This window comes from Mobula birostris, chromosome 4 (assembly GCF_030028105.1).
Source record: "Mobula birostris isolate sMobBir1 chromosome 4, sMobBir1.hap1, whole genome shotgun sequence".
Classification (NCBI taxonomy): Eukaryota; Metazoa; Chordata; class Chondrichthyes; order Myliobatiformes; family Myliobatidae; genus Mobula; species Mobula birostris.
The window spans coordinates 119,554,047-119,568,846 of NC_092373.1; the positions used below are offsets into that span (position 1 = coordinate 119,554,047).

A 14,800-nucleotide genomic window follows, 5' to 3' on the forward strand; every position below is an offset into this window, starting at 1 on the left:
CCCCTCTTTACATCTTCCTCAAAACCCACAGTACTCCCCAACTGTGTATCAAAGCTCAAAGTTCAAAAGTTCAAAGCACATTTATTATTGAAGTACGTATACTTTCTACAACCTCGACATTCGTCTCCTTACAGGCAGCCCCAAAACAAGGAAACCCAACATTAAAACAAGACTGCCAAACGCCCGATGTGCAGAGAGAAAGAAAAACAAATTGTGCAAGCAATAAAAGTAAGCAAACAGAAATCAGAACTGAAGTTCACAGAAGCCCATTAGTTGCAGGGCACAGCCTCAGTTCAGTGCAGAGATGAGTAAACCTTCCGAAGCAGTGAGCTGAACCAGCCTGTCCCTTGCCTTCTGTTTTTCTGCGATGAAAACAGAATAAATTGCATCCAAATCATAATTACACATAGTAAATGGCTGGGGTCATTCTCTTAATTATAGTTCCCCAACTTGAAATTAATTTGGTATTGGGAATTATTTACTGGTGTGAATACAATATTTATTAATAGAGTACATAGCTCATTTTCAGACAGGAGATACATAGACCAGTGCTGGGGGTTCCAACTGTTGACAATCCAATATTGATTTCGATATGAGGATCAAGTATGGTACGATCAAGTTTACTAATACAAGTTGAGTACCCCTATCCAAATTTCCAAAATCTGAAAACCTGTAAAAACCAAATTATTTTTTCAGCTCTGCATGACATGACAAATTGAAAATTCCACAAGGCGCTGGGAAGGTTCCCAGGCTACGCACTGGTCTCTGTACACCACAGGCTGTTCTGAGATATGACCTCACATATGTAATAGAAAAATAGAAAATCAGCGTGTAAAGTGAAAAATGAAGATCTCAGTCGTCTAAAGACAGAGTGGATCCATCAGCATCGAAATGAACATAGGCCGCTTAATGGTATGCTGATCATAAAACAAGCAAAGATCCATCAAGATGAACTGGAAAATTGAAGGTAATTGTGAATATTCAGTATGCAGGTTGCAGAAATTTAAGAAAAGCACATTATTTTTTTTAAGGACTTTTGGTGATTATGCATCTGCTGAACACAAAGTAGCAGAGAAATTAATTGATTAGTTTGCCAAGATCTTTGCTGCTGAAAAATCTATCATATTGAACAGCTGCATTAGTAAGTGTGTGTGATGAACAATTGTAAGAAAAAGACTGCTTACCTTAACCAGTAGCACATAAATTCAGAGTTGGAAATGGTAGCAATCCCAAGCTATATAAGGGGTGCTCAAAGTGTAATGCAAATTTAGGTGGCAGCATGCCCTTTGAGTGGTTCCAGAGTGATATAGAGATGTTCAGAGAATAAGCAAAGACTTAAATATGGAAAACATGTAAGATCAGTCCTACATCATGGAAATAGGCCTTTCCATCCAACTGGAAGCCTCATCCAAGCTAGTCCCAGTTGAGAGCATTTGGCCTATAACCTTTTAAATCTTTCTAATCCTTGTACCTTCCCCATTGTCTTTTAAAAGTTGTTATTGTACCTGGTTCAACCACTTCCTCCAGTAGCTGATTCCACATAGAACCAACAAATTTCACGACACATGCCAGTGATAATAAACCTGATTCTGATTGTTGAAAGAAGTTGTCCCTCATGTTTCCCCTCTCGCTTTAAACGCATGCCTCTAGTTCATATCATTTACTTATTTCACTTACTTGAAAATCATTTTACTTACTTTCGTTAAGATCAAAAGTAAGGGTACTTATTTTTACAAAAAGGAAAAACAGAATAGCCAAAAGAATGAAAAGTGATGCATTCAGATGGACTTGTACATAATTCACTGAAAGTTAACCTGCAGGTTCAGCAAGTAGTTAAGAAGATAAAGGGTATACCTGATATTTACAACAAAAAGAATGAAACCATTTTGCACATTGAGTCTATTGCTCCCACTTTCTCTCTCTCTCAACTTGTCACAGGTAACCCTTCAGCTTATTCCTTTATCTTTGACTTAACTTGACATTAATCTTCAAAAAAGTGATAATTCACAGGAGCTAATTTACCTACCAACACAACTTTGGCATTGGGAGAGAAAATGGGAGCTCCCAGCATGGTGACCGAGAGAATGTTTGTACACTCCATGAGGACAGTATGTCAGGGCTGGAAGAAGCAGGTCCCTGGAGCTGTGAACAGGACTAACTGCTGTCCCACTTTGCAAACCAGATTTGACAGACATCAAACACGAGGAAATCTGCAGATGCTGGAATTTCAAGGAACTCACGTTAAAGTTGCTGGTGAACGCAGCAGGCCAGGCAGACATCAGTTCACTTTCAGGAATCCATGTGGTCACTGCCCAATGCATGAAAACTTCAGGATGAGGTTTGTTTATTCCTCTGCCAAGTTTCCCAGTTGATTCTCCCCTGACTCAATCTAAAGGACACAAATTATATTTTGCTAATTTTTTTTTGCACAAAGTTTGAATTTTTGTCCGTCTTGCAGCCTATTGCTCTAATACTATCTTTGATTACTCTTGTTAGCCACAGCCAAACTTGCCTTTGGAACATGAAGAGACAGCTATTTTTTGTAAAAACAAAACATTGTTTAAATATTGGACATTCCTTGTTTACCATCTTGCATTCCAAGCCTCATATTTCTTTAGTTTGTTATATTTAAGATACCTGATACAAATGGATCAGAATCACTTTAAATATCAATTTATAATTCTACTATTTTATTATCCTTCTACCCTGAAGCCTTCTGAACTCCAAGACTATGAATTAAACCTTCTTGTTGTGCAAAACTAGATCTAAAATAGTTGGTTCCCTTTCTGATTCCTCAACATACTGATAAAGAAAACTGTCTAATAAATCTTCAATTCCATAAAATTATGCCATTAATTCATCCCTCATATTATTACTGCTAGTTTGGTTTTCCCAGTTTATATGTTGATTAAAGTCTCCCCTTTTACATATGCCTCTAGTTTGTTTATGTACAGTACTTTATACTATACATTATTGCTACAGATTGCAGGCATTTATATAAATCCCACTGCTGTTTTCTGTTTTTGCTGTTTCTTAGCTCCACCCATTGAAATTCCATTTCTTGATTTTCTGAGTTAATAATCCTTTCACACCATCACCTTTCTCTCAGAATTTATGATTAGGATTACCACATTTTTATTTTGCTTATCTTCTGAAAGATAAGTATGCTGGAACATTTAATTCGTAACCTTGGTCAGTTTGCAACCATGTCAACATTAATGTTACTGTTGTTGTTCCTTTCTGCATTGTGGCACATCAGGCAGCAACCTTGTAGTTTCCTTAGCAGTTATGTCTTTTTTTTTAACGAACCCGAGTTGCTAGCTTGACACTGAACCGAGCACAGAAGGAAAGTGTGCAAGGAGCCGGCCAGATTCAAACCTGGGACCCCTCACCTCGAGGTACGGTGTGGATGCCACTACACCACCGTCCAGCTATTATAGTTATTAAATTTATTTCATCTAATTGTATCATTTCATCAGATTTGTAACTGCACTTGTGAACAAGCATGCAAGTAATTTTGATATTACGGCTATATATGGTATATTGGAAAGATAGCTTAGTAGGCACAGGGGTGGTGTGGCTCTGTGTATAAGAAATAATATTAAATCATTGGAAAGAGATGAAATAGGATTGGAAGATGTAGAGTCTCTATGGGTTGAGTTAAGAAATGGCCAGGGTAAAGGGACCTTAATGGCAGTTGTATACAGGCCTCCAAACAGCAGCTAGGATATGGATTACAAATTACAGCAGGAGATAGAAAAGGCATGTCAGAAAGGCAGTGTCATGATAATCATTGGGAATTTTAACATGAAAGTGGGTTGGGAAAACCAGGCCGGTACTGGATCTCAGAGAGATTTGCAGAATGTCTATGTCATGGTCCGGTCCGTGAAGTCCGTGTTCCGGTTCACGGTTCCATGGTTCCTTATTCCAGGGTTTCTGGTTTTCTCCAGTTTCTGTTGTGGGCACATGATTCTCATTTTGGGGCTGAGACATAAATACCTCTGCAAACCAGGGATTCCCTGCTGGACTGTCCTGTTCCCCTCCCTGTCTTTTCCCCCCTTGCCTGACTCTCTGCCTGGATACCTCGCCTGCACCACTGTCGAGTTCAATCGACAATGCAGAGATGGAACTGTCTGTCGTTCCTTGGTGTTTGTCTCTTCTTGTCCTCGCCTCCCTGGGATAAGTCAGGCCGTTCTGCTGTTGCCCTGTGGGAGGACCTGTCTTGTCTTGTCTTTGCCTCTGTTGGGTAAGTCGGGCCGTTCTGCTGTTACCCGACGGATGTTCCTGTTCCACCTTGGTGTGAAGATGAAGCTGAGCCCCAGCTTGTCTAAGTCCCGGCTCTATGTCTATGTACTGTCCTGTCTCATGTTGGTGTCGTGTTGAAGATGAGTCCTGGCTTTTCGCAGGATAAGTCTCAGCTCCATGTTGATGTACAGTTCCCAGTCTGTCTCCGAGCTCCAGCCTCCAAGTTAGCAGCCTCCGCATTCCAAGACCCGACCCCAAGCCTGTCTCCAAGCCTCAAGCCTCAAGACCCCCAAGCCTGTCTGGAAGCCTCAAGCCTCAAGACCCCAAGCCTGTCTCCAAGCCTTAAGCCTCAAGACCCCAAGCCTGTCTCCAAGCCTCAAGCCTCAAGACCCCAGCCTCCAGTCCTGCTGTCATGTCATGTCCATCCCTGGTTGTGGGGCCCGAGCCCGAGGCAAGACCCATGTTCTGGGTCCTTGTCCAGTCTCTGGCTCGGGGTCCAAGCCCAAGTCTGCGTTCTTGTCCCTGCTCCTTGTCTGTATCCTGTCACATCCCTAATCTAGTCAAGTCCTGTTCCTTGTACTTCAGTGTCTGTGTCTTGCATCTGGGTCTATTCTCAATGCTCCCATTATGACAAAACAGTCCAGCCAGACTTGGACACAGCGACACAGACACTGTCATTTTACTCTCGCCTTCCTGGTTCTCTCCTGTTCAATGCCACCCACCCGTGTCATCCATAGTCTGGGAAAGCCTTTTGGGTCGCCAGGAGGCTCCCATGGGGGGTGGATACTGTCATGGTCCAGTCCGTGAAGTCCGTGTTCCGGTTCACAGTCTGGTCCATATTTCCTTGTTCCGGGGTTTCTGGTTTTCCTCAGTTTCTGTTGTGGGCACATGATTCTCGTTTTGGGGCTGAGACATAAATACCTCTGCAAACCAGGGATTCGCTGCTGTACTGTCCTGTTCCCCTCCCTGTCTTTTCCCCCCTCGCCTGACTCTCTGCCTGGATACCTCGCCTACACCACTGTTGAGTTCAATCGCCAATGCAGAGATGGAACTGTCTGTCGTTCCTTGGTGTTTGTCTCTTCTTGTCCTCGCCTCCCTGGGGTAAGTCAGGCCGTTCTGCTGTTGCCCTGTGGGGGGATCTGGCTTGTCTTGTCCTTGCCTCTGTGGGGTAAGTCAGGCAGTTCTGTTGTTGCCCGGCAGGGGTATCTGTCTTGTCCTTGCCTCCCTGGGGTAAGTCAGGCCACTCTGCAGTTGCCCTGCGGGGGGCGGGGGGGGAGCTTTCTTGTCTTTGGCTCTGTTGGGTAAGTCCAGCCGTTCTGCCGTTACCCGACGATCCTATTCCACCTTGGTGTGGAGATAAAGTTGAGTCCCGGCTTGTCTAAGTATAAGTCCCTGCTCTATGTCTATGTACTGTCCTGTCACGTGTTGATGTCGTGCTGACGATGAGTCCTGGCTTTTCGAAGGACAAGTCCCGGCTCCATGTTGATGTACAGTTCCCAGTCTGTCTCCGAGCTCCAGCCTCTGAGTTATCAGCCTCCAGATTCCAAGACCCAAGACCCCAGCCTGCAGCCTCAAGACCCCAAGCCTGTCTCCAAGCCTCAAGACCAAAAGCCTGTCTCCAAGCCTCAAGCCTCAAGACTCCATGCCTGTCTCCAAGCCTCAAGCCCCAAGACTCCAAGCCTCAAGCCTCAAGACCCCAAACCTGTCTCCAAGCCTCGAGCCTCAAGACCAAAAGCCTGTCTCCAAGCCTCAAGCCTCAAGACCTCAAACCTGTCTCCAAGCCCCAAGCCTCAAGACCCCAAGCCTGTCTCCAAGCCTCAAGCCTCAAGACCCCAAGCCTGTCTCCATGCCTCAAACCACAAGACCCCAAGCCTGTCTCCAAGCCTCAAGCCTCTAGACCCCAAGCCTGTCTCCAAGCCTCAAGCCTCTAGACCCCAAGCCTGTCTCCCAGCCTCAAGCCTCTAGACCTCAAGCCTGTCTCCCAGCCTCAAGCCTCTAGACCTCAAGCCTGTCTCCCAGCCTCAAACCTCTAGATCCCAAGCCTGTCTCCCAGCCTCAAGCTTCAAGACCCCAAGCCTGTCTCCAAGCCTCAAGACCCCAGCCTCCAGTCCTGCAGTCATGTCATGTCCATGCCTGGTTCTGGGGCCCGAGCCTGAGGCAAGACCCAGGTTTTGGGTCCTTGTCCAGTCTCTGGCTCAGGGTCCAAACCCAAGTCTGCTTCCTTGTCCCTGCTCCTTGTCTGTATCCTGCCACGTCCTTACTCTAGTCAAGTCCTATTCCTTGTACTTTCAGTGTCTGTGTCTTGCATTTGGGTCCGTTCCCAACAGCCCTATTGTGACAGTCTAAGGGATGGCTTTTTAGAACAGCTTGTTCTTGAGCCCACTAGGGGATTGGCCATGCTGGATTCAGTGTTGTGTAATCATCCAGAGATGATAAGAGGTTAAGGCACCCTTAGGGAAAAGTGCTCACAATATGATCAAGTTCACATTGAAATTTGAGAGAGAAAAAATAAAATCCAATGTGTGGATATTTCAGTGGAGTAAAGGAAATTACAATGGCATGAGAGGGGAACTGGCCGAAGTTGACTGGAAAGGGACATTTGCAGGAAGGATAACAGAGCAGAAATGGCTGGAGTTTCTGCGAAAAATGAGGGAAGTGCAAGACAGATATATTCCAAATAAGAAAAAAATTTCAAAGGGAAGAAGGATACTACCATGGCTGCAAGTGAAGTCAGAGCCAAAGTAAAAGCAAAAGAGAGGGTATATAAGGAAGCCAGAGCTAGTGGGAAAATACAGGATTGGGTAGCTTTTAAAAACTTGCAGAAGGAAACTAAGAAGGTCATTCAGAAGGAAAAGATGAATTACGAGAGGAAGCTGGTGACTAATATCAAAGAAGATACTAAAAGCTTTTTTAAGTATACAAAGGGTAAAAGAGAGTCAAGGGTAGATATAGAACAAATAGAAAATGATGCTGGAGATATTGTAATGAGAGATGCAGAGATGGCAGAGGAACTGAATGTGTATTTTGCATCAGTCTTCACAGTGGAAGACACCTACAGTATACCGGGCATTCAAGAGTGTCAGGGAAGTGAAGTTTGTGCAGAGAAAATTACGACTGACAAGGTGCTTAGGAAGCTTAATGGTCTGAGTGTGGATAAATCTCCTTGACCTGATGGAATGCACCCTTGGGTTCTGAAGGAAGTAGCTGGAGAGATTGCAGAGGCATTAACGATGATCTTACAAGAATGGATAGATTCTGGCATTGTACTGGATGACTGGAAAATTGCAACTGTTACTCTGCTATTTAAGAAGGGTGGGAGGCAGCAGAAAGGAAACTATAGACCTGTTAGCCTGACATCAGTGGCTGGGAAGTTGTTGGAATCGATTGTTAAGGATGAGATTATGGAGTACCTGGAGGCACATGACAAGATAGGCCAAAGCCAGCATGGTTTCCTGAAAGGAAAATCCTGCCTGACAAACCTACTGCAATTCTTTGAGGAAATTACAAGCAGGTTAGACAAAGGAGATGCAGTAGACATGGTGTGCTTGGATTTTTGGAAGGCCTTTGACAAGGTGCCGCACATGAGGCTGCTTAGCAAGGTAAGGGTCCCTGGAATTACAGGGAAGTTACCTGCATAGATGGAGCATTGGCTGATTGTCAGAAAGCAGAGAGTGGGAATAAAGGGATCCTATTCTGGCTGGTTGCCAGTGGAATTCCACAGGGGTTGGTGCTTTCTACGGTGTATGTCAATGATTTGGACTATGTTATTAATGGATTTGTGGCTAAATTTGCCGATGATGCAAATATAAGTGGAGGAGCAGGTAGTGTTGAGGAAACAGAGAGCCTGCAGAGAGACTTAGTCAGTTTAGGTGAATGGGCAAAGAAGTGGCAAATGAAATACAATGTTAGAAAGTGTATAGTCATGCACTTCAGTGGAAGAAATAAAGACCATAAGACAAAGGAGCAGAAGTTGGCCATTCGGCCCATCGAGTCTGCTCCGCCATTTTATCATGAGCTGATCCATTCTCCCATTTAGTCCCACTCCCCCTGCCTTCTCACCATAACCTTTGATGCCCTGGCTACTCAGATACCTATCAATCTCTGCCTTAAATATACCCAATGACTTGGCCTCCACTGCTGCCCGTGGCAACAAATTCCATAGATTCACCACCCTCTGACTAAAAAAATTTCTTCACATTTCTGTTCTGAATGGGCGCCCTTCAATCCTTAAGTCATGCCCTCTCGTACTAGACTCCCCCACCATGGGAAACAACTTTGCCACATCCACTCTGTCCAGGCCTTTCAACATTCGAAATGTTTCTATGAGGTCTCCCCTCATTCTTCTAAACTCCAAGGAATATAGTCCTAGAGCGGACAAACGTTCCTCATATGTTAACCCCCTCATTCCCGGAATCATTCTAGTGAATCTTCTCTGTACCCTTTCCAACGTCAGCACATCCTTTCTTAAATAAGGAGACCAAAACTGCCCACAGTACTCCAAGTGAGGTCTCACCAGTGCCTTATAGAGCCTCAACATCACATCCCTGCTCCTATACTTTATTCCTCTAGAAATGAATGCCAACATTGCATTCGCTTTCTTCACTACCGACTCAACCTGGAGGTTAACCTTAAGGATATCCTGTATGAGGACCCCCAAGCCCCGTTGCATCTCAGGACTTTGAATTCTTTCTCTATTTAAATAATAGTCTGCCCCTTTATCTCTTCTGCCAAAGTGCATAACCATACACTTTCCAACACTGTATTTCATTTGCCACTTCTTTGCCCATTCTTCCAATCTATCCAAGTCTCTCTGCAGACTCTCCATTTCCTCAGCACTACCGGCCCCTTCACCTATCTTTGTATCGTCAGCAAACTTAGCCACAAAGCCACCTATTCCATAATCCAAATCGTTGATGTACAATGTAAAAAGAAGCGGCCCCAACACAGACCCCTGTGGAAAACCACTGGTAACCGGCAGCCAACCAGAAAAGGATCCCTTTATTCCGAGAAAGCAGGATCTCCCAGTGGCCACACATTTTAATTCCACATCCCATTCCCATTCTGACATGTCTATCCACGGCCTCCTCTACTGTAAAGATGAAGCTACACTCAGGTTGGAGGAACAACACCTTATATTCCGTCTGGGTAGCCTCCAACCTGGTGGCATGAACATCGACTTCTCTAACTTCCGCTAATGCCCCACCTCCCCCTCGTACCCCATCTGTTACTTATTTTTATACACACATTCTTTCTCTCACTCTCCTTTTTCTCCCTCTGTCCCTCTGAATATACCCCTTGCCCATCCTCTGGGTCCCCCCCCTTGTCTTTCTTCCCGGACCTCCTGTCCCATGATCCTCTCGTATCCCCTTTTGCCTATCACCTGTCCAGCTCTTGGCTCCATCCCTCCCCCTCCTGTCTTCTCCTATCATTTTGGATCTCCCCCTCCCCCTCCAACTTTCAAATCCCTTACTCACTCTTCCTTCAGTTAGTCTTGACGAAGGGTCTCGGCCTGAAACGTGGACTGTACCTCTTCCTAGAGATGCTGCCTAGCCTGCTGCGTTCACCAGCAACTTTTATGCGTGTTCCTTTATTCCCACTCTCTGTTTCCTGCCAATCAGCCAACGCTCTATCCATGTATGTAACTTTCCCGTAATTCCATGGGTTCTTATCTTGTTAAGTAGCCTCATGTGTGGCACCTTGTTAAAGGCCTTCTGAAAATCCAAATATACAACATCCACTGCATCTCCCTTGTCTAGCCTACTGGTAATTTCCTCAAAAAATTGTAATAGGTTTGTCAGGCAGGATTTTCCTTTAAGGAATCCATGCTGAGTTCTGCCTATCTTGTCATATGCCTCCAGGTACTCTGTAACCTCATCCTTGACAATTGACTCCAACAACTTCCCAACCACCGATGTCAAGCTAACAGGTCTATAATTTCCTTTTTGCTTCCTTGCTTCCTTCTTAAATAGCAGAGTGACATTTGCAATCTTCCAGTCCTCCGGAACCATGCCAGAATCTATCGACTTTTGAAAGATCATCGCTAATGCCTCCACAATCTCCACAGCTGCTTCCTTCAGAACATGAGGGCGCATTCCATCTGGTCCGGGAGATTTATCTACCTTTAGACTATTCAGCTTCCTGAGTACTTTCTCTGTCGTAAAGGGGCAGACTATTATTTAGATGGGGAGAGAATTCAAAATGCAGAGATGCAAAGGGACTTGGGAGTCCTTGTGCAAGATACCCTAAAGGTTAACCTGCAGATTGAGTCAGTGGTGAAGAAGGCAAATGCAAGGTTGGCATTCATTTCTAGAGGTATAGAATATAAGAGCAGGGATGTGATGTTGAGGATCTATAAGGCACTCATGAGACCACACAGAGTATTGTGTGCAGTTTTGGGCTCCTTATTTTAGAAAGGATGTACTGACATTGGAGAGTGTTCAGAGAAAATTCACGAGAATGATTCCAGGAATGAGAGGGTTACTGTATGAGGAACATCTGGCAGCTCTTGGCTGTATTCCCTGGAGTTCAGGAGAATCAAGGGGGGATCTCATAGAAACATTCCAAATGTTAAAAGGCCTGAACAGATTAGATATGGCAAAGTTATTTCCCATGGTAGGGGATTCTAGGACAAGAGGGCACAACTTCAGGATTGAAGGACTTCCTTTTAGAACTGAGATGTGGAGAAACTACTTTAGTCAGAAGGTGGTAAATCTGTGGGATTTGTTACCATGAGTGGCTGTGGAGGCCAAGCCATTGGGTGTATTTAAGGCAGAGATAGATAGGTTCTTGATTAGCCAGGGCATTAAAGGGTATGGAGAGAAGGCAGGGGAGTGGGGATGACCTGAAGAATTGGATCAGCCCATGATTGAATGGCAGAGCAGACTCGATGGGCCAAATAGCCTACTTTTGCTCCTACATCTTATGGTCTTATGGTCTTATATACTGGCATTTCGTCAATCTACAATTAATTCCTTCTGTTAGGTTCCTTAAGGTTGTTATAGCCTCAGGGTGGTGGTGGAGATAAGCTCCCACTCCCCATTAAGTGAATAGCCCAGGAGAGATGGGAACAGAATTTGGCCATTTGGTCCATTGAATCTCTGCCATTTCATCATGGCCGATCAATTTCTCTCTCAACCCCATTCTCCTGCCTTCTCCCTGTAACCTTTCGCTCCGAGTAACCAGGAAGCCATCAAATTTTGCCTTAAATACACCAAAGACTTGGCTTCCTTAGCTGCCTGAGACGATGAATTCCATGGATTCACCACACTCTGGCTAAAGAAGTTCCTCCTCATCTCCATTTTAAAATCCCTCAATTTTGAGGCTGTTCCCTCTGGTCTGAGACTCCACCACCAAAGGAAACATACTCTCCACATCCACTCTATCTAGACCTTTCAACATTCAATAGGTTTCAATGAGATCACACCTCATTCTTCTAAATTCCAGCAAGTAAAAGCCCAGTGCCATCAATCGCTTCTCCTATGATAAGCCTTTCATTCCGAGAATCATTCTCGTGAACCTCCTTTGAAGCATCTCCAATGTCAGCACATCCGTTTTTAAATAAGGGGCTCTAAAATGCTCGCAATACTCCAAGTGAGGCCTCATTGGTGCCTTATCATGCCTCAGCATTACATCCTTGCTTTTATATTCTAGTCCTCTTGAAATGAATGCTAACATTATACTTACCTTCCTCACCACTGAATCTACCTGCAAATTAACCTTTAGAAAGTCCTGCACAGGAATTTATGATTTTTCTCCTCGTTTAGAAAATAGACTATGTTTTTATTCTTTCTATCAAAGTGTGCGGCCATATATTTTCGACACTGTAATCCATCTGCCACTTCTTTGCCCATTCTCTGCCCATTCTCTTAATCGGTCTAAGTCCTTCTGCAGCCTCCCTGATTCCTCAACACCACCTGCCACATTACCTATCCTCACATCATCCGCAAAGTTGGCCACAAAGCCATCAATTCCATCATCCAAATCACTGACAATCAACATGAAAAGGATCAACACAGACCCCTGCAGCAAGTTGTCGAAGATCTTTTGAAAATCTAAGTACACCACATTCACCGATTCTCCTTTGTCTATCTTGTTTGTTATTTACTCAAAGAATTCCACCAGCTTTGTCAGGCATAATGTTCCTTTATGGAAACCATGTTGACTTTGGCCTATTTTATCATGTGCCTCCAAGTACCCCAAAACCACATCCTTAACAATTGAATCCAACATCTTCCCAACCACTGAGGTAATCTAACTGGCCTATAATTTCCTTTCTTTTGCCTCCATCCCTTCTTGAAGAGTGGAGTGACATTTGCAATTTTCCAGTCGACCGGAACCAGGGCTGAAACTATTGATTCTTGAAAGCTTATTACTAATGGCTTCACAATTTCTTCAGCTACATCTTTCAGCACCTTGGGGTGTAGTCTATCTGGTCCAGGGGAATTATCACTTCAAGACCCTTCGGTTTCCCAAGCACCTTCTCCATTGTAATAACAACTGCACTCACTTCAGCCCCAACACTTTTGAATGTGTTGCAAACTGTGAGTGTCTTCCACAGTGAAGGCTCTTGCAGAATACTTGGTCAGTTCATCTGCTATTTCCTTGTTCCTTCCATTACTACCTCTCCAGCATCATTTTCCTGCGGTCCAATATCTACTCTCACCTCTCTTTTACTCTTTAGGTATCTGAAAAAATCTTTTAGTATCTTCTTGTATATTATTGGCCAGCTTACCTTCATATTTAATCTTTCACCCCCTTATGACTTTTTTAGTTGCCTTATGTTGGTTTTAAAAGTTTCCTAATCCTCTAACTTCACAGTAATTTTGTTCCATTATTTCCCCTCTCTTTTGCTTTTCTGTTAGCTGCAGTTGCAGCGTCCTCCCTTTAGAATAGTTCTTCATTGGGATGTATCTATCTTGTGCTTTCCAAATAGCTCCCAGAAACTCCAGCCATTGCTGTTCTGCCAGCATGCCTGCTAGTGTCCCCTTCCAATCAACTTTGACCAGCTCTTCTCTCATGTGTCTGTAAGTCCTTTTACCCCACTGTAATACTGATACACTTGACTTTAGCTTCTCCCTCTCAAAATGCAGGGTGAGTTCTATTATATTATGATCACTGCATTCGAAGGGTTCATTTACCTTAAGCTCCCTAATCAAAACCGATTCATTAAACAACACCAATTCCAGAATAGTTGATCCCCTATTGGGCTCAACCTCAAACTGCACTAAAAAGCCATTTTGTAGGCATTCTACAAATTTTCTCTCTTGGAATCCAGCATCTACCTGCATATTGAACTCCCCATTGACCATCATAACGTTGCTCTCTTTACATGCCTATGTCATCTCTTTCTAAAAATTTGATTTCATTTTTTACCAACAGAGCCATGCCAATCCCTCCACTCCCAACTATAATCTTCTTTCAGCTAAGTCTCAGTGATGCCTAGAACAACATATCTGCCAATCTCTAAACAGCACTACAAGATCATCTACTTTATTCCGTATACTGCATGCAATCATGTATAACAATTTCAGTCTTATATCTGCAATTCTTTTTGATTTTTCCCCTTTTACACTGCTACTCATCCCACTGACTGCAATTTTGCCGTATCATCTTCCTGACAGTCTCTCTACCTCTCTACACACTGTCTCTGCTTGTAAACCAGAAGCTCTATCTTCCTGGTTCCCATCTCCCTGGCAACTTAGTTTAAACTCCCCAATCCCCAACAGTTCTAGCAGACTTGCCTGCAAGGATATAAGTCCCCCTCAGGTTTAGTTGTAACCTATCCCTTTTGTGAATGCCATACCTTCCCCAAAAGAGGTCCCAATGATCCAGAAATCTGAACTCCTGCCCCTGCACCAGTTCCTCAGCCACGCATTCACCTGCCAAATCATCCTATTCTTACCCACACTGGCGTGTGGCACAGGCAGCAATTCAAAGGTTCCCCTACTATGGGGGTCCCTGTTTTTCAGCACTCTATCTTGCTCCCTAAATTCTCTCTTTCAGACTTCCTTGCTCTTCCTACCTATATCATTGGTGCCAATATGTACCACCACATCTTACTGCTCATCCTCCCCCTTTAGAATGTTGTGGGCCTGCTCTGAGATGTCCTTGACTCTGGCAACTGAGAGGCAACATACCATCCAGGAGTCTCTATCATGCCCACAGAAACTCGTGTCTCATCCTCTATCTATGGAATCCCCTATCACTATGGCATTTCTTTCCCCTTTTCCTTTCTGAGCCACAGCACCAGCCTCAGTGCAAGAGACCCTGTCTCTGTGGCTCCCCTCGTCCCCACCAACAGTATCCAAAATAGTACACTTATTATTGAGCGAACTGCCACAGGGGTACTCTGTAGTGTATGAATTGCTCCCAGTGCTGTGTGTCTGAAATATCCTCTGACAACAAAGTTCAGCTCCTGGCCTTCACATGTGATTTAGCTACTAAGCCTGGAGGAACCTTTTCTGCAGATAGGAGAAGGAGCAGAAGAAGATTACCGCTGCCTTAAACAATCACTTTCGGCAGATGGGGCTCATCAGTCATGGTCAGCAGCTCATCT

The 14,800-nt window shown here is 44.2% G+C and overlaps 1 protein-coding gene across 1 annotated transcript in view; it reads left to right on the forward strand.

Annotated features, from left to right (window-relative positions):
• Positions 1–937: 937 nt before the first annotated feature.
• Positions 938–14,800, forward strand: part of LOC140196560 (tryptophan 2,3-dioxygenase-like) — a 92,537-nt gene continuing 78,674 nt past the window's right edge. The window contains exons 1-2 of the mRNA XM_072255977.1: positions 938–967; positions 2,183–2,338. The gene's annotated coding sequence lies outside the window, so the exon portion shown is untranslated. The remainder of the gene's footprint in view (positions 968–2,182; positions 2,339–14,800) is intronic.